Here is a 24,298-nt window from a genome sequence, read left to right on the forward strand (position 1 = left end):
CCACGGAGAGGCAAGTCCTGGAGCTGAAGCGAGTTTATGGCCGAAGAGAAGAGACGAGCTTCATGCACGTTGAAGTTAGAGGAAGATTTATCCGACGGCCTAAGAGTTAGATTCATATACGTTCTCAATGCTTTACGCTGCTTTATGATTAGTAACACACGCTTGTTCAAATCGATAGTAGGTCGCGCTCTATTGCAAAGGGTCCAATCCCCTGCGAGGGTGACTCTTTTGTGGAGCTACAATACGCGTTTGCTACCGGTCGCTACCTACATGGGCCGGCCAGTCAGAGACCAGCCTGTGCGAAATGCCGGCTCTTTACCTGGTCGGCAGATAGCCACCAATCGCGTAACCCCTTGCGCCTCAGCGTGCATTTTGGGGCGACACATGTGCGGGCGCCGGGCGGTGCACCCTAGTTTTTTAATTTTTGTTTTTTTACTTCGAGAACTATTCATGAATCTCTAATTTGAAAAAATAAATTCGGGGTTTCAAAAAACGTTTTGAGTTTCAATATCTATTCACTAATTTGAAAAATGTTCTGGATTTTTAAAAAGTTCAAGAATTTGAAAAAATATCAGGATTTCATAAAATGTTTATGAATTTGTCACGAATCTGGAAACTTTTATGAATGGAAAATAATTTCATGCATTTGAAAATTTCCCCGGATTTAAAAATGTTCCAAAGTGGAAAAGAAATCACGCAAACTTTAACGTTTTCATTAATTTTAAAAAGTTTCAATAATGTTCAAGATTTAATAGAATGTTCAAAAGTTTGAAAAAGGTTCACGAGTTTATAAGTTGTTCACAAATTTAAAAAATGTCCTAAAGTTCAATAATTGTCATGCATTTGAAAATATTTATGAATTTTAAAATTATTCAGCATTTCATAAAAAAAATGTTCCAGATTAAAAAAAATGTTTCATCGATTTTGAAAATGGTCTTGGACTTTGGAAATATTCCAGAAGTTATTTTTTTCCGAATTTTGTAAAATTGCTACCATATTATAAGGAAGATCATGAAATTAGAAATGTATTCCTTACTTAAATAACATGCACGAAACTAAAGAATGAAAAGAGAAAAAACGAAAAAAAAGTAAAATGATAGTGGAGAAAAAAAGAAAACTAAGAAACCAAACATAAGAAACACAGAAGCCCTTTGGAACAATAAAATCAGCCCTGCTGTACTATGGGCGCACGTTCTACTCCCAGGGGATCGAAACAATAAAGTGGGCCGGCCTAGAAAGAGAGGGACAAGCGCGCGAGGGGGTACATGGTAGGTTGTTGTCCAGTGACCTAAACACAGATTAGGAGCTGCATCCTCAACCTACTTACTAAATAAGATTGTTGTGATGTCCTTATGGTTGTGAGCCCGTCGGTGGCCGAACGAACACCTTGCTCGTAATGGGCTAGCCTATTTCTCCTTGTGCGCAACGTGATGTAGCAGGGTGGATCCTATTCGACGCCCGTGAATATCAAATAGTGGAAGCCTCCGCCCTGCTCGAGGCCTCGCGGCGCGCATGTGTATGCTGTTTGGTTCGCAGTTGCATTTTCGGTTTTCATGCTTTTATTTTTTTGTTTTTTTCCTGTTTCTTTTGTTACCTGTATCATTCTGGTTTTTTCCTTCTAGGCTTGGTTATTCACCTGTTTCTTTTGTTACCTTTATTTCTCCAATATGATGTAATTTTTTTAAAATACACACTAGACATTAAATTTAGTATACTGAGAACCTTTTTCTAATATACAGTGGCCATTTTGTAAATATACAATGAATGTTTTATTCAGTATAGAGTAATTTTTTTTACATACAGCGAACATTTTTTATTGTATAATGCCTTTTTTTAAATATATGGTGATTTTGTTAACATAGACTGAAATTTTTAAACACATATTGCACAATTTTTTTGTTAATGTATGTTTTGTTTATATTGTTTATTTAATTTTTATCTTTGTAAAACATCCAATAAATGTATTTAAAAGAACACCGCTATGAAAACTGCAGAAAAAAAAAGCAAGGAAAACTCGCTCAATTGAGCTGGCCAACGTGGGCTGGCTCATTTAGACTCGCTTCTGGCGTCCGGTCGCACCAACGCACTAGTTCTCGCCTAACGTGAGACACAGCCGGGTCTCGCCTGAAGGACGGAGAGAATGAGCCAGCCCAGTGCGCAGGAGGCCAGAGGAAGAACGAAACGAAGTGAGAGGCCGGGGGGCAGGGAAAAGAGTCGAGTCCATCGACAAGGAAAATGCCACTTGAGGAGCACCCCATTATTTTCAAACAATTCACAATGTTATTTTTAAAAAATTCTTTTTACTCTTGTTTACACCTCCAAATAATCCAAGTATATATTTTACATATTTTTTAAAAACTGTTAATCATGTATTTGAAGAATGTTAAATGTGTGTAGGAAACCACCGGCCAAAAAAAATGTGTATAGAAAAAGTGTTGACCATGTATACGAAAAATGTTCACAAAAATATATAATGCGTGAGAAAATAGTTGACATGTATTTAAAAAATGTTACACATGTATTTAAAAAATTGTTAATCAAGCATTTGAAAAATAATAAATGTGTATAGAAAAAATGTCGAGCATTTATTTAAAAATGTTACCTTGTTTTTGAAAAAATTAATCAAGCTTTTTGAATAATGGTAAATATGTATATTGACCACGGATTTAAAAAATGATATTCTTGTATTAAAAAATACTAATCAAGCATTTGAAAAGTTAAATGTGTATAGGAAAAAATGTGGCCATGTATTAAAAAATTTAAACGCATAGTAGAATAGTGTATTAGTTGTATACCAAATACGAACAATGTATATGGAGAAAAGTGAGCATAAAAATATAAGTTTAAAAAGATGTTAATCATATATTTCCAAAATATTAAACATCTATAAAGAAATATATTACTAATGTACGCGAAAAATGTTAGATGTGTACTGAGAAAAGTTAGCATGTGTTGAACAAAAACCCCAAAGAAAATCGACAAAAAACAAATAAAAAAGAAGAAATCCAATGAAAACCAAAAATCAAGACAACGAAATAGAGAAAAACAAAAAAAAAGGAAAATAGTGCACCAGAATGAAACCAAGAAAAAACAAGAAAAACCAAGAAAAAGGAAAAAAAGAAAGAAAAGCAGAAAAAACAAGGAAATCCAAGAAAGAAACAACTAGAAATGATAACCCCGTGAAAGCCAAGAAATAAACAAAGAAACCATTGAATAAAAAAGAAAAAAAAAAGAAAACAAATCGGAAAATGGTGAAAACCAAAAAAATCGAGGAAGAAAGAGAAAAGCAAAAAGCAGGGAAACCCAACCCAGCGAACGAACACACAAAATCACTAATTTAATTAAGGAGTATCCTTTCCAAAGATCGCTACCACCCACGGGATGCGACAAGTGGTGCACGGCATATGCGTCACTTGTCGCAACCTGGGAGTTTTTTCTTTTTTCTAGATCTGTTTCTTCAAAATGTTTTATCTCTTAAACCTTGCATTCAAATCTTGAATTGTTTTCAACATTTGATTTCTCGCGTCAAGATATTTAAAATTAGATCCCATGTTAATAAGTTTTGATAAAAAATTTCATGAAAAAAACTAGACGAAAGAAACAGAATGAAAAAACCATATCGGGTGCACATTTTTTCCTTTTTCAAAAAGAGGCACGACCGTGCCTTTCACGGATGAAAAAAAGACGCATATTTTTTATTTCCGAGGGCCACGACTGTGCCTCTCATGAAAGCAAAACCGCACCTCTCGTGAAAGTAAAACTGTGCTTCTCGTAGAAGGAAAAAAAAGAGCATGTTTTTCCGTTTTTTGATAGGCAGCCGTGCTTCTCGCCAAAGCAAAATCGTGTCTCTCACGGAAGAAAAAAGAAAGAAAAACATAATTTTTTTTCCGTTTCCGAAAGGCACGGTTGTGCCTCTTGTGGAAGCAAAACCGTGCCTCTCACATAAGAAAAAAGAAGAAACTTGTTTTTTTTTTTCATTTTCAAGAGGCACAACCGTGCCTCGCGTGAAAACAAAATTGTGCCTTTCGCGGAAAGGAAAAAAAGAAAACACATTTTTTCCATTTTTGAGAGGTACGGCCGCGTCTCTCGTGGAAGCAAAAAAATGCGTCATTTCTCGCAATCTTTTTTCCAACTATTCCAAACTAGATCAAGTTTGTATTAGTAGTATACTTTTGACATGCACCACATACTGCCTCCACTTGAACCTAACCCACCTTCATTTGACACACTGTTATGGACATAATGATATAAACCTCATAACTGGTATTGTACCAATATTTGTATGATGGTGTATAAATACACTCAAAATAAAAAAAATAAAGAAAATACTAATATCGATGGTCAGTAAACACGCTGCCACTAGCTAGATTAGCAGTAGCGTGGGAGTGAACACACGTTGCAGCTATTTGTCCTAGCAGTAGCGCCTTATTAGTAGCGCGCCCTCCCGCACTATTAATGGGCACAAAACCCGCGCTACTACTAGGGTTTTTCCTAGTAGTGTCTGCATCAATGCCAGTCCGCGCCGGCCCGCAAAAGTGGTTTTGCGCGAACTGCAAATAAGTTTTGCGGGTCGGCGGGATGCGGGGTCTGCTAGGCTCTTGCTCCATCAAGTAATTACTAGCACTGAACTATTCTTTCATCAGTTCTTTAGCCTGCCTACATCAATCAGGTCCCTGAAACCTAACTTTAACGCTGATTTAAAGAGTCAAGTATATTGCAATGTGAATTCCGCTGTGGTTACTTATGCTGCAAAAATATGCAGTAGCAGAAGTCTTGTTATTTATCAAGGTCACCACAAAGCAGCGCCTGGTTCTCATCGTGCATATAGATCACAATTGCAATTGTCTCCTTCATGGATTTTTGCAAGGTGGCGGAACTCAGACCAGTTTGTTGTTACGGTGGCTCTCTTGCCGGTTCCTAGCATGACGCAACAATTGGCATATAGATCACTATTTGCAAGCCTGACCTTGAGTGTATCATAATTTGGGTCAATGTAATCTTTTAGTTTTCTTTCAGTGTAGTGGACCTGAAAATACTGATGAGGAAAAAGGAATTAATTGAATGGATTGGAGAGTGTCTTTGTCACTGAGAAGGTTTAAATATAGATAGTGAGAATAGTTATCAGTAAATAATGGCAGGAAGCAAAAGAAGGGTGCAGAGCATGCTACACTCCTTCCTATGTGGAGTATAAGATGTAAATTATTTTTTTCGTACGTATGGTACTCTAGTGAAGGAGAACAAATATAGGAAGAAAGAAAACATGTACATCCGACTATATGAATATTAGTTTCTAAAGTTACATGTAGCAAGTTGATGAGAATTGTTGTGCTATAGCAGTGTATACCGTTTTTTCAATATTTCGCAATAAAGTCAATTTGGTGAATCAAAAGCATATTGCAGATTGTACTTCTGATGATTAGTCAGGTAAGTAGTTTAGTTGTGAGGCATAAGTAAAGATAATACTTTTTTCAATGAAGTGGAAGGAAGGAGTTTACCATCCCTTGGCATGGCTTTACGAATGTTTTGTTGATGGTGCAGACATAGTATTTGGTATTTGTTTTTTTGCGGCGGAACATGGAAAACAACTTCTTCACATGGTGCTGATAGAGCTTCACTTGGTTGCCCTAGTGACAGTACCTTTCAAGCTCTCCGCGGTATTGGATAGCAGGGGGTGACCCTGAATTTAGTTTCGTTCTGGTAAGATCGAAATGAAGCAGCACATGTAAGAAGGCTGAATACTATTTATTGTTAGGAGACTAAGCTTTCATCAAGAAAAAAGTAGAATTAAGCTTTAAACCTATGGCAGGAAGAATATAGTAAGCAGGTTAGTTAAGTTGAGCATTATTGATCGGCCTGATATATGTCTTTTTGGTGCTAAGGCAGAAAATTGGCGTCAGAGAAGTATAGCAGATCATAAACACTATGAGGTCATTTTATTTTAAATGAAGAATATCGTAACAGGATAATAAGCATTATAGCCTGGCATTGGCTCACCGCGATTTGATATACTCCGGATGCTCATATTCTTCACCCTGTATAAGTACCGTGAGAACTGTTAGTGCGAGAAATCAGAAACTTGTTTGCTGGCAATAGCAATTGTGGGCATACAGTTAAATTATGCACTACCTAATGTAAATGACTGCATATCCTAGTTACCATAAGCTGAGTGATCAAAGCTATCTATATGGTGCATCTCTGCCTACGTAGCTTTGCTTATCATGAACAGATCCCATGCCTTTCTTTTGTCCTATGAACCTACCATGCAATGTAATATATAATGCTATGTATGAGCAGCATACCAAAATATATATTCCCTTATGCTTCAAGGATTTTTATGATCAGTCTCTAAATATTCTTATTTGCATGCTTTGAAAACATAGTTTGCTCTCGCCCTTTGCGCCATCGGCGCAACGAGTGCATCCCATAATCCAAAGGTTTATCTTTACATGGCAGTGTTTAACATTTAGCTCCCTTTTTACCTGGCAGTCTGACAAATTTGCTTCTTTTTTAGCTCCATCTTCTGATTCGAAATGCAATGAAAAAATGCCCAAAACATTGGAGGCATTGAGGCAATTGTTGTCTCATATCTAACAACATATGCCAATTGGTCACAAGAGGTTTATAAGTTGAAACTACCTCAATCTAAATGGAGTAAATTAGCCTTTATAAAAGCGGTAAGAAGTAATTTGCGCTCTTTATAGCTTGGATCTTGTGCTTATACATCAAATATATCACAAATGAACCCCAGAAAAAACATAGCACTGATGAACATAGTGTGATGCATCTACAGAGTTTATACAACTACCCGAGATAAGGCAAGTTAAGTTGCTTGATATTTCAAGTTTCTATAAGGGCATAATGTAGCATAATCAAAACCTACCGATAGGCACCATTTGCATATACAGGGTTTATACAACTACAAAGAACTGAAATAAAGCAAGTTCGGTTATTTGATTTTTCAAGTACAACAAGGGCCAAATTTAGTAGAATATTGCAGAACCAAAAGTGTCAATCAGTTGTGAGTAATGAACTAACTGACAGTTCATTTGCATATACAGGGTTTATACAACTACAGAGAACAGAAATAAAGCAAGTTCAGTTATTTGATTTTTCAAGTACAGCAAGGACCAAATTTAGTAGAATCTAGCAGAATCAAAAGTATACAACAATGCAACAATCAATCAGTTATTAGTAATGAACTGACAACTCAATATATTCATCTAAAATGAAAGAAGGGTTTAGGGAACCAATATTTAGGATAAAGTGTCGTATTGTAAGGTTAGTCATATATTTTTGGAGAACGAAAATAAGTCGATTCCTTCATGAAACCATATAATCAATAAAATTTGTCCCTAACCTTTTTGCACAAAGATGCATACTTGTTGTTTAGAAGGTGGAGCGAATTGTCGGCGATGAAGCGCGCAGTCTCCGGTTTTTCACGGGAAAACATCCCGCAGAGCCCCACAGTGTCGTCGACTGTGCGACAAAGAGACCATCCCCGAATGAGGTACCGTCCGACATGATGTCTACAGGGAAATCACATCGCACGTGCCTCTCGGTGTCCTTCTATCTATACAAACAGAGAAGACCATGGTGAATTAAGAAAAATACCAATGCATGTAGTTTGGTTAAATGAAACTCACAACATTAGTAGTTATCAAAGGATCACCTATCCACAATTAGTTCTCTAAGCTCAAATTTTGTAACTAAATTCTCAAAATATACCCTTAATGTCCCTGCCTTAAAGGAAGTCAACGCTCTACTGGGAATTGTGATGATAGAATAGGTGATAAGAGAAAATTGGACATGAAGTGAAAAGAAGAGAAGACAAGACATATCCAACTTAGACTATCCTCCCTGGTACCGTGGCACGCAACATTTCATCAACCTCTACAATGCGGTTTGCTACAGGTGAAGAATCAAGTGTCAACTCCGGAACTGCTTTCAATTGTTTTCAATTGTGATTGGTTTTGGGTGGATTCTTCTAGTGAGAAAGTTTTCACATCGATCTAACAACATCTGAATAAGCAGAGCAGACTGAAATAAATAATACTTTGATAGGCAGCAAAAGTAACTGTAATAAAAGTAGTGTTTACTAAGTGCTGACCGAAGATGAAAACATTCATATAACCAGTCGTTCCACACACAGATAAATCTTCTGGTTGCGGAACGACTGGTTATATTAATGTTTGTTGAGCGAAACTGAGCCAGAACGGATGCTCCATCGCCCTGTATTTTTTTCCTGGCTGTACGTATCATAAAAGTTTTCAATCGTATATATGACCCATTTTTGGAACTCATTTTCATAGGTACACATCCTATATGTGGGGATCGTTCCTTCCATTGTGTTGCCCTGAAAAGTTGTACATAGACTGAATCATATAATCTGCTGCAATGAGATGTGAGATTGTAGTTCGGTTATGAATTTTATCTTGTGATCAACCATAAGGAAATTTGGACCATGTAACACAGTAGAATCCATATTAGAGTGTTCCCACATTCTCATGATATGAACGGTGAGCTTCATCTACTATAATTGTCTGGCTATATACAGTGATCCCTCCATGAGCAAGATTTGGCACCTATGTATAAAATAACTATCAGATACATAGTCAATGCACAATCTTTTATAATTTTGATAAAAAATTACAGTACTGCAAGTTTGGTAAACCTAAGAAGATTTGGAAATACAGGGCTCGAATTATTACTATAAATGAGCTTATAAATCAGCATAGCCAGCTCCTGGGTTGGCGAGGACCATCAGGGAACAAAGAAAATCGTAGTCACGGTGGGAGGAGGAGAAGGCGAGTACTTCTTGGGGTAGCCAATGGCCCCGATGTAGGAGGAAGCTCTGGAGCATACGCGGACATGATGCATGCAAGCACAGAGTAGGCGCCATGATGGACCCCACGAAACCATATGCCTCCAAGGGCTTGGCATGGCAAAGTCTTGTTGCTGCAGACTGGCTTTGCGTTCAGCAGGATCCAAGCATGACCCCTGGATATGACTATGCTTGTAAACAGGAAAATCTTGGACAAATGCTAGATAGTCAAGCTGAAGTTACTCGTCTAATGGAACATGTCAGTGTCCAGAGAGAATTAATTTCTATCATCTGAAATGGGGCAAAACATACTTCTTATAAATCCTGAAGAATACTTTTCAAGTGTTGATTCTGTATGTATTCTCATGGCTTCCTGAAGCTTCACTTTTTTTTCTCTGATGTCATAACCCTAATTCTTTTGTAATATGTTCAGGCATTTACTGAAAATCAAACTATCTATGATTTATAATACTTGCCAAAATAACTTGATGGCCCTTATGTGGCCTGAATTGCCCAGTGCCCTTGCTAAATCTGTTTTGTAAGTTATCTCACCCCATGCTGCATCATCACAAAATATCTTCAATAGAGAACAATGCCTCACATTGAAAAAGTCACGCTACTATTGCTCTTTACTACAATACACATTTTTGTTTACTGTTCCGAGTATGAAATGCACTATTGATGAAATGTATGCAGTGAGATATATAATAGAAGATGGATTTGCATTTGTCCATATCTATGACTGAACGAAAGCGAAACTTGGCTCAGCCTGAATAATTCTATTACTTATCGAAAGAACAGTACAAAGTTCCAACAAATACAAACTCCCTGGTGTTAGAGGGTTCCAAAATACGCCACCTAAAGAGGAACAGACAGTTATACAGAATGAGAAGAGTGAGAAAACCTATGAGCGCTCAGGGAGCTGCCATACATGTAAAATTTAAGAGAAGACTGGTAAGTTCTCTAAATGTTCAGTTCTTGACAAAAAAAGGATGAAACATCATGTCATTCATAATGCTTACCCTAAGCTGGACCGGAAATAATAAACAGATCCACTATAAATAACAAAGCTCATGGAGATGGATCTAGTAAAACAACAAAGAGGCAGCCAGTAGTATGTGGGGCAGAAAAAACTATGCGGCACATGACAACCAGAGCAGCAAAGAAGAAACATGGCTTATTCTTTTACCTATTCTGAATTTTTACCATCTCAAATCTGTAAAAAACACATTTTTTGAACTTCATGAGCCACCATTGTAACCAATGACTACATGAGTCCTTCCATAATGCCATTAACTAAATTATGCCATGACGTGATGTATGATATATATAGGAGAAAAGGTATTCAGACTTGAACATGAATATGACTGAAACAGAAGAGGGATTAGTTAAAAATAGAAATCTAATTAAGCGATTTTTGTTGGCATGACCACAACATACGTACTGACAGTGCAGATCGCGCCCAGGCAGAGGCCGAGGAGGAGCTCCTTTCAAAAGAAAGGATTAAGGGCAAGAGCTAAATGTCAGGAATAAAAAGGAGCAGATAATCAAGCATAAATTAGTTGGTCCTCTAGTGGTTGTCAAAAGCACAAAGATTACCATGCATACACTAATCATTTGAATTTATGCCTCAAAGATAAATAAAGAACAAAAGCTTAAGCACAACCACGATTTCTACCTCCTCCCCAAAACAAAGCATCTGAAGCTATATTAATCTGCAAGCCTAGATTTCCATGTACTTTGGTATGGTAAAAACAACCATATCGAAGATGGACCTGAATCATCATATTCCGTGGAAAAATATTACAGCTAGCTCATACAGAGGCATGCCCAACATCTTCTGCTCAGATGACTAACACCAAAATGCAGGAACAAACATGATTGTATTCAAGATCTTCATTTACAAATCTAGCTTTTGTTAGTAGTAAATAGGAGTACAAAATCATGCCATGTGCTCTATTACACAGAAAAAAATCAAACATCAAAATCCAGGAACAAACATGATTGTACTCAAGAGAGAGAGTGAATTCACCCTGTTCTTCTTCATCGAAATTCTTTTTCTACTCTTCACAAGTAACCAGAAATTCAGAAATCACATAGATTATTAGAGAATCAGAAAATCAAAGGAGTAAAAAATGGAAGAGGAAGATGCTGAGGACGGCAGGCTAGATTGGAGAGGAGGAGGGGAGAAGAGAAGGGAAGGAGGAGGGGCACGGCTGCTACCTCTCGACGTACGCGGCTCCAGAGGGTCGCTCGCCTTCATCCCTTGCGTAGCTGCCATGACCATGTCTAGATCGATTGAAGAAACTTGGATGGCCGCCATCTGCCCAATCGACGAGCGCCCCCAGCTTCTCCCGCGTGCACGAGCCTGCCGGGCCCTTCTCTTCCATGGAGGTCGCTGCCGTTCCAGTCGACGCCCCACAGGCCGCTGCTGCCCTTCCATCCGCCCTACGCACGCCAGGCCCCCGTCGACGGCCACTGTCGTCTGCATCCATGCCGTCAACACCTGCCTTGACCCGGACCCTACTCCCGCCATCGCTCGCCACTGCTGCGACCGTCCCGCTGGGCATGGATGGGACAGGGGAGCGCATGTGAGGAGGAGAGATGCGGACGAGAGATGGAGGGGGACGCGGGGCTCGAGGAAGGAGAGGATTTGGCCGGTGAGGGCGAGGCCCTGCCGACATCGAGGAAAGGAGAGGAGGAAGCGGCGGCGACAAGAGAGGAGGCGGGGGTCGCGGTTTTTTTAGCATCAGTCCAGACACAAGCGCTCATATACATGCGCATATACTCACCCCATTGAATGCACACACGCACACCCTACCCCTATGAGCATCTCCGAAAGACTGAGCCGGCATATCATCTTGAGATTTACGAAGCCACCGTAGGCGCCTCGTCGTCGACGGGAACGTCTCCTCCCACCAGAAGCACATCGCCAGAAATTCTGAAATAAATCCAGAAATAATGCGAGCACCGGGATTTGAACCCTGGTGGGTTGGGGATACCACTGTCCACCTAACCATCTCAACCACCGGTTCGGGCATCGCTACCTTTTGTGTTGGAAATATGCCCTAGAGGCAATAATAAATTAGTTATTATTATTATATTTCATTGTTCATGATAATCGTTTATTATCCATGCTATAATTGTATTGATAGGAAACTCAGATACATGTGTGGGTACATAGACAACACCATGTCCCTAGTAAGCCTCTAGTTGACTAGCTCGTTGATCAATAGATGGTTACGGTTTCCTGACCATGGACATTGGATGTTGTTGATAACGGGATCACATCATTAGGAGAATGATGTGATGGACAAGACCCAATCCTAAGCCTAGCACAAAGATCGTGTAGTTCGTATGCTAAAGCTTTTCTAATGTCAAGTATCATTTCCTTAGACCATGAGATTGTGCAACTCCCGGATACCGTAGGAATGCTTTGGGTGTACCAAACGTCACAACGTAACTGGGTGGCTATAAAGGTACACTACGGGTATCTCTGAAAGTGTCTGTTGGGTTGGCATGAATCGAGACTGGGATTTGTCACTCCGTATGACGGAGAGGTATCTCTGGGCCCACTCGATAGGACATCATCATAATGTGCACAATGTGACCAAGGGGTTGATCACGGGATGATGTGTTACGGAACGAGTAAAGAGACTTGCCGGTAACGAGATTGAACAAGGTATCGGGATACCGACGATCGAATCTCGGGCAAGTATTACACCACTAGACAAAGGGAATTGAATACGGGATTGATTGAATCCTCGACATCGTGGTTCATCCGATGAGATCATCGTGGAACATGTGGGAGCCAACATGGATATCCAGATCCCGCTGTTGGTTATTGGCCGGAGAGTTGTCTCGGTCATGTCTACGTGTCTCCCGAACCCGTAGGGTCTACACACTTAAGGTTCGATGACGCTAGGGTTATAAAGGAAGTTTGTATGTGGTTACCGAATGTTGTTTGGAGTCTCGGATGAGATTTCGGACGTCACGAGGAGTTCCAGAATGGTCCGAAGGTAAAGATTTATATATGGGAAGTCCTATTTTGGCCATCGGAAAATGTTCGGGATTTTTTGGTATTGTACTGGGAAGGTTCTAGAAGGTTCCGGAGTGGGGCCCACCTGCATGGGGGGGCCCACATGAACGTGGGTAGTGGGGGCAAGGCCCCACACCCCTGGTCAAGGCGCACCAAGATCCCCCCTTAGAAGGAATAAGATCATATCCCGAAGGGATAAGATCAAGATCCCTAAAAAGGGGCGATAACAATCGGTGGGGAAGGAAATGATGGGATTTCTTTCATCCCACCTTTGCCAACGCCCCAATGGACTTGGAGGGCAAGAAACCATCCCCTCCACCCCTATATATAGTGGGGAGGCACATAGGAGCTTCACATGAAGTTCTGGCGCAGCCCTTCCCCTCTCCCAAGTCCTCCTCCTCTCCCGCGGTGCTTGGCGAAGCCCTGCAGGATTGCCACGCTCCTCCACCACCACCACGCCGTCATGCTGCTGCTGGATGGAGTCTTCCTCAACCTCTCCCTCTCTCCTTGCTGGATCAAGGCATGGGAGACGTCACCGGGCTGTACGTGTGTTGAACGCGGAGGTGCCGTCCGTTCGGCACTAGGATCTCCGGTGATTTGGATCACGACGAGTACGACTCCTTCAACCCCGTTCTCTTGAACGCTTCCGCTTAGCGATCTACAAGGGTATGTAGATGCACTCCCCTTCCCTTTGTTGCTAGTCTCTTCATGGATAGATCTTGGTGACTCGTAGGAAAATTTTGAATTTCTGCCATGTTCCCCAACAATGGCATCATGAGCTAGGTCTATTGCGTAGATTCTTCACACGAGTAGAACACAAAGTAGTTGTGGGCGTTGATTTTGTTCAATATGCTTACCGTTACTAGTCCAATCTTGTTTCGACGGTATTGTGGGATGAAGCGGCCCGGACCGACCTTACACGTACACTTACGTGAGACAGGTTCCACCGACTGACATGCACTTGGTGCATAAGGTGGCTAGCGGGTGCCAGTCTCTCCCACTTTAGTCGGAACGGATTCGATGAAAAGGGTCCTTATGAAGGGTAAATAGCAATTGGCATATCACGTTATGGTTTTGCGTAGGTAAGAAACGTTCTTGCTAGAAACCCATAGCAGCCACATAAAACATGCAAACAACAATTAGAGGATGTCTAACTTGTTTTTGCAGGGTATGCTATGTGATGTGATATGGCCAAGAAGAATGTGATGAATGATATGTGATGTATGAGATTGATCATGTTTTTGTAATAGGAATCACGACTTGCATGTCGATGAGTATGACAACCGGCAGAAGCCATAGGAGTTGTCTTTATTTATTGTATGACCTGTGTGTCATTGAACAACGCCATGTAATTACTTTACTTTATTGCTAACTGGTAGCCATAGTAGTAGAAGTAATAGTTGGCGAGACAACTTCATGAAGACACGATGATGGAGATCATGATGATGGAGATCATGGTGTCATGCCGGTGACGATGATGATCATGGAGCCCCGAAGATGGAGATCAAAAGGAGCAATATGATATTGGCCATATCATGTCACTATTTGATTGCATATGATGTTTATCATGTTTATACATCTTATTTTCTTAGAACGACGGTAGTAAATAAGATGATCCCTCATTAAAATTTTAAGAAAGTGTTCCCCCTAACTGTGCACCGTTGCGAAAGTTCGTCGTTTCAAAGCACCACGTGATGATCGGGTGTGATAGATTCTTACGTTCACATACAATGGGTGTAAGCCAAATTTACACACGCGAAACACTTAGGTTAACTTGACGAGCCTAGCATGTACAGACATGGCCTCGGAACACAAGAGACCGAAAGGTCGAGCATGAGTCATATGGAGGATACGATCAACATGAAGATGTTCACTGATGATGACTAGTCCGTCTCACGTGATGATCAGACACGGCCTAGTTGACTCGGATCATGTAATCACTTAGATGACTAGAGGGATGTCTATCTGAGTGGGAGTTCATGAGATGAACTTAATTATCCTGAACATAGTCAAAAGCCCTTTGCAAATTATGTCATAGCTCACGCTTTAGTTCTACTATTTTAGATATGTTCCTAGAGAAAATATAGTTGAAAGTTGACAGTAGTGATTATGCGATCAGTAGAAAGCTTATGTCCTTAATGCACCCCTCAGTGTGCAGAACCCCAAACGTCGTCTGTGGATGTTGCGAACATCGGACATACACGTTTTGATAACTACGTGATAGTTCAGTTAAATGGTTTAGAGTAGAGGCACCAAAGACGTTTTCGAAACGTCGCGGAACATATGAGATGTTTCGAGGGCTGAAATTGGGATTTCAGGCTCGTGCCCACGTCAAGAGGTATAAGACCTCTGACGATTTTCTTAGCCGGCAAACTAAGGGAGAAAAGTTCAATTGTTGAGCTTGTGCTCAGATTGGCTGAGTGCAACAATCACTTGAATTGAGTGGGAGCTGATCTTCCAGATGAGATAGTGATGTTTCTCCAAAGTCATTGCCACCAAGCTGCTAGAGCTTCGTGATGAACTATAACATATCAGGGATATATATGATGATCCTTGAGGTATTCGCGATGTTTGACACCGCGAAAGTAGAAATCAAGAAGGAGCATCAATTGTTGATGGTTGGTGAAACCACTAGTTTCAAGAAGGGCAAGGGCAAGAAGGGATACTTCATGAAATGGCAAATCAGCTGCTGCTCTAGTGAAGAAACCCAAGGTTGAACCCAAACCCGAGACTAAGTGCTTCTGTAATAAGGGGAACAACCACTAGAGCAGCATTACCCTAGATACTTGGTAGATGAGAAGGCTGGCAAGGTCAATAGAAGTATATTGGATATACATTATGTTAATGTGTACTTTACTAGTACTCCTAGTAGCACCAGGGTATTAAGATACCGGTTCGGTTGCTAAGTGTTAGTAACTCGAAATAAAAGAGCTACGGAATAAACGGAGACTAGCTAAAGGTGAGCTGACGATATGTGTTGGAAGTGTTTCCAAGTTTGATGTGATCAAACATCGCACGCTCCCTCTACCATCAAGATTAGTATTAAACCTGAATAATTGTCATTTGGTGTTTGCGTTGAGCATAGACATGATTGTATTATGTCTATCGCAATACGGTTATTCATTTAAGGAGAATAATGGTTACTCTGTTTATTTGAATAATACCTTCAATGGTATTGCACCTAATAGGAGTGGTTTATTGAATCTCAATCATAGTGATACACATTTTCATGCCAAAAGATATAAGATAGTACTGATAGTACCACTTATTTGTGGCACTGCCATGTAAGTCATATTGGTGTAAAATGCATGAAGAAGCTCCATGTTGATGGATCTTTGGACTCACTCGTTTTTGAAAAGTTTGAGACATGCGAACCATGTCTATTGGTGTATACGCATGAAGAAACTCCATGCATATGGATCGTTTGGACTCACTTGATTTTGAATCACTTGAGATATGCAAATCATACCACATGGGTAAGATGACTGAAAAGCCTCGTTTTCAGTAAGATGGAACAAGATAGCAACTTGTTGGAAGTAATATATTTTGATGTGTGCAGTCAATAAGTGCTAAGGCACGCAGTGGATATCCTTATGTTCTTACTTCACGGATGATTTGAGTAGATACTAAGTATATTTACTTGATGAAACACAAGTCTAAATTATTGAATGGTTCAAGTAATTTCAGAGTGAAATTGAAGATCATCGTGACAAGAGGATAAAATGTCTATGATATGATCATAGAGATGAGTATCTGAGTTACGAGCTTTGGCACGCAATTAAGAAATTGTGGAAATTGTTTCACAATTAATACCGCCTGGAACACCATAGTGTGGTGGTGTGTCCGAACATCATAGTTGCACCCTATTGGATATGGTGCGTACCATGATGTCTCTTATCGAATTACCACTATCGTTCATGGGTTAGGCATTAGAGACAACCGCATTCACTTTAAAATAGGGCACCACGTAATTCCGTTGAGACGACACCGTTTGAACTATGGTTTGGAGAAACCTAAGTTGTCGTTTCTTAAAAGTTTGGGGCTGCGACGCTTATGTGAAAAAGTTTCAGGTTGATAAGCTCGAACCCAAAGCGGATAAAATGCATCTTCATAGGACACTCAAAACAGTTGGGTATACCTCCTAATTCAGATCCGAAAGCAATAGGGATTGTTTCTTGAATCGGGTCCTTTCTCGAGGAAAGGTTTGTCTCGAAAATTGAGTGGGAGGATGGTGGAGACTTGATATGGTTATTGAACCGTCACTACAATTAGTGTGTAGCAGGGCACACGAAGTTGTTCCTGTGGCACCTACACTAATTGAAGTAGAAGCTTATGATAGTGATCATGAAACTTCGGATCAAGTCACTACCGTACCTCGTAGGGTGACAAGGATGCATACTACTTCAGAGTGGTACAGTAATCCTGTCTTGAAGGTCATGTTGCTAGACAACAATGAACCTACGAGCTATGGAGAAGCAATGGTGGGCCCATATTCCAACAAATGGTTAGAAGCCATGAAATCCGAGATAGGATCCATGTATCAGAACAAAGCATGGACTTTGGTGGACTTGCCCGATGATCGGCAAGCCATTGAGATAAATGGATCTTTAAGAAGAAGACGGACGTGGACGGTAATGTCACCGTCTATGAAGCTCGACTTGTGGCGAAGAGTTTTTCACAAGTTCAAGGAGTTGACTACGATGAGATTTTCTCATCCGTAGCGATGCTTAAGTCCGTCGGAATCATGTTAGCATTAGTTGCATTTATGAAATCTGGCAGATGGATGTCAAGACGAGTTTCCTTACCAGTTTTCGTAAGGAAAGGTTGTATGTGATACAATCAGAAAAGTTTTGTCGATCCTAGGGATGCTAAAAGGTATGCTGGCTCCAGCGATCCTTCTAAGGATTGGAGTAAGCATCTCGGAGTTGGAATGTGCGCTTTGATGAGATGATCAAAGATTTTGGGTTTATACAAAGTTCATGAGAAACTTGTATTTCCAAAGAAGTGAGTGGGAGCACTATAGAATTTCTGATGAGTATATGTTGTTGACATATTGTTGATCAGAAATGATGTAGAATTTCTGGAAAGCATATAGGGTTATTTGAAAGGTGTTTTTCAATAGAAAACCTGGATTAAGCTACTTGAACATTGATCACCAAGATCTATGAGGATAGATCAAAAAATGCTAAATGGTACTTTCAAATGAGCACATACCTTGACATGATTTTGAAGGTGTTCAAGATGGATCAGTCAAAGAAGGAGTTCTTGCCTGAGTTGTAAGGTATGAAGTTAAGAGTTAAAGCTCGACCACGGCAGAAGAGAGAGAAAGGACGAATGTCGTCCCCTATGCGTACAAGAATGATCCAGGAATGGATCATTGGACAACGGTCAAAATTGTCCTTGGAGTAAATAAGGACATGTTTCTCGATTATGGAGGTGATAAAGAGTTCCGCGTAAAGGGTTACGTCGATGCAAGCTTTAACACCTATCCGAGTGACTCTGAGTAGCAAACCGGATACGTATAGTGGAGTGACCATTTGGAATAGCTCCAAGTGGAGCATGGAAGCAATATTTACAATATTACCTAGAGATTTGCGAAGTACATACGGATCTGAATGTTGCAGACCCGTTGACTAAAACCTCTCTCACAAGCAAAACATGATCAAACCCCAAAACTCATTGAGTCTTAATCACATGATGATGTGAACTAGTTTAGTGACACTAGTAAACTCTTTGGATGTTGGTCACATGGCGATGTGACATGTGAGTGTTAATCACATGGCGATGTGAACTAGATTATTGACTCTACTGCAAGTGGGAGACTGTTGGAAATATGCCCTAGAGGCAATAATAAATTACTTATTATTATTATATTTCCTTGTTCATGATAATCGTTTATTATCCATGCTATAATTGTATTGATAGGAAACTCAGATACATGTGTGGGTACATAGACAACACCATGTCCCTAGTAAGCCTCTAGTTGACTAGCTCGTTGATCAATAGATGGTTACGGTTTCCTGACCATGGACATTGGATGTCGTTGATAACGGGATCACATCATTAGGAGAATGATGTGATGGACAAGACCCAATCCTAAGCCTAGCACAAAGATCGTGTAGTTCGTATGCTAAAGATTTTCTAATGTCAAGTATCATTTCCTTAGACCATGAGATTGTGCAACTCCCGGATACCGTAGGAATGCTTTGGGTGTACCAAATGTCACAACGTAACTGGGTGGCTATAAAGGTACACTACGGGTATCTCCGAAAGTGTCTGTTGGGTTGGCATGAATCGAGACTGGGATTTGTCACTCCGTGTGACGGAGAGGTATCTCTGGGCCCACTCGGTAGGACATCATCATAATGTGCACAATGTGACCAAGGGGTTGATCACGGAATGATGTGTTACGGAACGAGTAAAGAGACTTGTCGGTAAAGAGATTGAACAAGGTATCGGGATACCGACGATCGAATCTCGGGCAAGTATTATACCACTAGACAAAGGGAATTGAATACGGGATTGATTGAATCCTCGACATCGTGGTTCATCCGATGAGATCATCGTGGAACATGTGGGAGCCAACATGGGTATCCAGATCCCGCTGTTGGTTATTGGCCGGAGAGTTGTCTCGGTCATGTCTATGTGTCTCCCGAACCCGTAGGGTCTACACACTTAAGGTTCGATGACGCTAGGGTTATACAGGAAGTTTGTATGTGGTTACCGAATGTTGTTCGGAGTCCCGGATGAGATCCCGGACGTCACGGGGAGTTCCGGAATGGTCCGGAGGTAAAGATTTATATATGGGAAGTCCTATTTTGGCCACCGGAAAATGTTCGGGATTTTTCGGTATTGTACTGGGAAGGTTCTAGAAGGTTCTGGAGTGGGGCCCACCTGCATGGGGGGGCCCACATGAACGTGGGTAGTGGGGGCAAGGCCCCACACCCCTGGTCAAGGCGCACCAAGATCCCCCCTTAGAAGGAATAAGATAATATCCCGAAGGGATAAGATCAAGATCCCTAAAAAGGGGGATAACAATCGGTGGGGAAGGAAATGATGTGATTTCTTTCCTTCCACCTTTACCAACGCCCCAATGGACTTGGAGGGCAAGAAACCAGCCCCTCCACCCTTATATATAGTGGGAGGCGCATGGGAGCTTCACACGAAGTTCTGGCGCAGCCCTCCCCCTCTCCCAAGTCCTCCTCCTCTCCCGCGGTGCTTGGCGAAGCCCTGTAGGATTGCCACGCTCCTCCACCACCACCACGCCGTCATGCTGCTGCTGGATGGAGTCTTCCTCAACCTCTCCCTCTCTCCTTGCTGGATCAAAGCATGGGAGACGTCACCGGGCTGTACGTGTGTTGAACGCGGAGGTGCCGTCCGTTCGGCACTAGGATCTCCGGTGATTTGGATCACGACGAGTACGACTCCTTCAACCCCGTTCTCTTGAACGCTTCTGCTTAGCGATCTAAAAGGGTATGTAGATGCACTCCCCTTCCCTTCGTTGCTAGTCTCTCCATGGATAGATCTTGGTGACTCGTAGGAAAATTTTGAATTTCTGCTACGTTCCCCAACATTTTGTACTCCCTTTCCTCTCGCTACAGCGCTGCTCGCTCGCTAGCTTTTTCTCTAGCTCGCTCGCTCGCTCACCCGCGCACGCGCAGGACGCAATGGGCCACAAAACCGGGCCCAGGCGTCATCGACAGAGGCTAGGCAGGGAACGAGGTGAAACCGAACGCGATTTCCAATTGCTGGCCACGTGGATGGCCTGAGAGGGGCTGCTATCCTAGCGTCCTTTATAAGTTAAATTTTTCGGTGATCCGGTGAAAACAAAGGAAAACCAAAAAGACCTTTGGAAAACGAAAAGGCCAAAAAAATCCAGCTAAAAAGCCAAAAACGCGTGCGGGAAAGTAAAAAACAAAACAAAATCTGGAGGTAACACCTAGAGTGCGGCACGTGACGGCTGCTGAGAGCGTTCCAAGTGGCGCACTCTCAGCCCAGCCCAAATAATTGTTGGTAGGCTTCCGAAGGAGCGATCGTTGACTAGTTGCTCTCCACAGCGAACACAATTAAAATCTAGCGAACGAAAAAGAACAGCTAATATGGTCTGGGCCAGTAGCTACAGGTGGGAGGAAATCCCTTCAGCGAGCGAGGCGGAAGGAACATGGAGCTCCTAGTTGGCGAAATCACTAGTTAAGGAGTACTCGTTGCAAAGATCACTCCTACTTTCCCAGGTTGCGACAAGTGGCGCGCTGCATGTGTGCCACTTGTCGCAAACGAGGAGTTTCCCCTTTTTTCGTAGATTCGTTTATTCAAAACGTTTTATCTCTTAAACAGTGCGCCAAATCTCGAACCGTTTTCACCGTTGGATTCCCCACGTCGAGATCTTCTAAACTAGATCCCATATTGATAGGTTTTGACGAATTTTTTTCTTCAAAAAACCGGACGAAAAAACTGAACCGGGAGCACAGGGTTTTTCCCTTTCCGAAAGAGCCATGCACAAGCCTCTCGCGGAATCACAACCGTGCCTCTTGCAAAAAAAAAAAGAAAACATGTTTTTTCGTTTCCGAGAGGTACGACCGTGCCTCTTGTGAAAGCACAACCGTGCCTCTCGCGGAAGCAAAACCGTGCCTCTCTCGGAATGAAAGAAAAACAGAGAACACATTTTTTTCTCGTTTCTCGCAAAAGCACAACCGTGCCTCTCTCGATAGCAAAACGTGCCTCTCGCGGAAGGAAAAAAAGTCGTTTCAGAGAGTCACGCCACGAAAACAAAACCGTGAATCTCGCGAAATAAAAAGAAAAAAAAACATGTTTTTTAGCGCAATTTTTTTTCGAATTTTTTGTTCCAAGAGTTAAGAAAGACCGGTGAAAAACCAAAATGTCAAAAAACCCCAAAAAAACCCCCAAACAACCGTTTAAAAAGCAGAAAACGCGTGCGGAAAAATAAAATAAAAATCGGAGGGAGCGTCCAGAGTGTGACACGTGGCGCTGATCGTTATGAGCCTCCCGAAAGAGCACTCGTTAACAAGTTGAGCAAGATTCAAACACGGGACCTCACAATTCAAATACGGGTGCACCAACCATTACACCATGGAACAACCTATGCTTAGGATCCTCGTCTCCTTTATTTTATTCTTCTTCATCTCGCTAAGCCCTAGACCGTTCCGCAAACCATTTTTCCTTTCTTTTTTCTCTTTTTCTATACTGGTTTTGTTCTCCTTTTTTCTTTCCTTTTCTGCTAAATATGTGCACCTTTAAAAAAAAGAACTTGAAAAAAAATCATTGGTTTTTTAAAGTTCATCAAATTTGAAGAAAGTTCATTGAATCTGAAGAAAAGTTCATCGAATTTGAGAAAATTTTATCAAAATTGAAAAAAGTTCATCGGATTTGAGAAAAGTTCATCATATTAGAAAAAGTTCATCTAATCTGAAAAAAAGTTCATCAATTTTGGAAAAATTCATTGGATTTCAAAAAAAAGTTCATCGATTTTGAAAAAACTTCATCAGATTTGAAAAAAATTCATCAGTTTTGAAAAAAAATCATCAAATTTGAAAAAAGGTTCATCAAATCTGAAAAAAATAGTTCATCAATTTTGAAAAATAGTTCATCAATTTTTTTAGAAAAGTCAACGCTTTTGAAAAAAGTTCATCAAATATGAAACAAAAAAGGATAAGAAAAAATAAAAAAACCAGAAAAGAAATAAAACCAAACTGAATAATGAAATAAAGGAAGAAAAGGGTGGATGGCCATATGGTTAGAGCGTAGCGCTCGCCGTCGACGGGTCACGGGTTCGATTCTGTCGCTGCCCACCTTATTACCCAAGTTTTTACACGAATGCTGAAGGAAACTGGGCCGGCCCAAATCACAACAGAGGGGTGTGCGCTGCAGGCGCCCGTTAGCAAAATGCCCTATAACGGACAGGAGCTCATGTTCGGCGCCTTAAACGTCCGAACAGGTAGCTGGCGCCCAGAACAACACTTGTGCCCGATCAGGTAGCTGGTGCCCACAACAACACTTGTTGGGCCGGCCCCGCGAGAAAAAAAGCTCAGCGATCATAAACGTGAAAAAACCGAAAAAACCGCCGCCGCTGGCCTAACCACTAGAACCAATGAACATCTATGATTGACACATAACGCTAACAATATAAGACCAAGTGTGTGCGCGCTATTTATTATTCACTTAGCTTTTCTTTAAATGTGAATTTGAAATGGTTCATCGACTTCCAAACAAAAGTTCATCATTTTGGAAGAAATGTTCACAAACTTTAAAAAACTTCATAATTTTTTAAGAAAAGTTCACAAACTAAAAAAAGTTCATCGATTTTGAAAAAAGTTTATGCAAAAGTGAAAAAAGTTATTTTTTTTGAAAAAGTTCAACCATTTCGAAAAATAAAATCATCAATGTTGAAAAAGGTTCATCGATTTTGACAAAAAAGTTCATCAAGTTTGAAAATTAGTTCACCGATTTTGAAAAAGGTTCACAACTTTAAAGAAAAAAAAATTAATTTTGAAAAAAGTTCATCAGATTGAAAAAGGTTCATCTGATATGAAAAAGGTTCATTGGATTTGAAAAAAGTTCATCTATATGAAGAGAATGTTCATGAATTTGGAAAAAAAGTTCATCGAATTTGATAAAAGTTCATCTATTTTGGAAAAATATCGGCGGATTTGAAAAGTTCATCCAACCAAGAGGAAGGACATCTTTTTCTGTTCGAACAAAGAATAAAAAAAGAACAAAACCGTTCAGAATAAGAAAATGACGAAAAAGAAAAAAATTTGGAAAAAGAAATAGAAAAAAGAGAGGAAAAGACGTAAGAAGAAAAGGAGGAAGAATCAGTACCTGAGGAGTTAACGGGGAATGATGGAGTAGTTAGCTCATCGTGTTACCCACCGAGAAGACGAAGGATCAACTCCCAGTAAACTGGAGCCTGATTTTTTTTACAACAGGGAAAAAAAGAAAAGATGGGCCGAGCCCAGCTAACGCGGCCGCAGGCGTCCATTTGCAAAATACACGCCAATAGGATTCGTCATAACGGGCATCTGCAGCGCCAAATAGGTTTGACCGAAGGAACACTCACACCTAGTACCCGTGATATAGGACCACTCTTTTTTTTGAGGCAATATAGGACCACTCATGTAGCCGCACCCAGTTTGCGCTAAAGCGCTCATGAGTGCATCCTCTCATTTGAGGGCCCGGTTTAACGCTAGCTCATTTACTCCCGATATTATACATTTATACATTCCTATTTTTGTTTTTATAAAAAAACAAGTACTGGTTTTAAAAGAATTGAATGCCTGGTTTTAATAGATTTAATTTACATCAAATATAAAAACAATCATACTTATTAAAAAAATATGGGTATATTTTTCCACATATTTTAAATGGTAGTGAATTTGAAAAATGTTCAAAAATTTAATTTTTGTTCTAAATTTGAAAATTTT

Source organism: Triticum dicoccoides, chromosome 6B (assembly GCF_002162155.2).
Source record: "Triticum dicoccoides isolate Atlit2015 ecotype Zavitan chromosome 6B, WEW_v2.0, whole genome shotgun sequence".
Lineage (NCBI taxonomy): Eukaryota > Viridiplantae > Streptophyta > Magnoliopsida > Poales > Poaceae > Triticum > Triticum dicoccoides.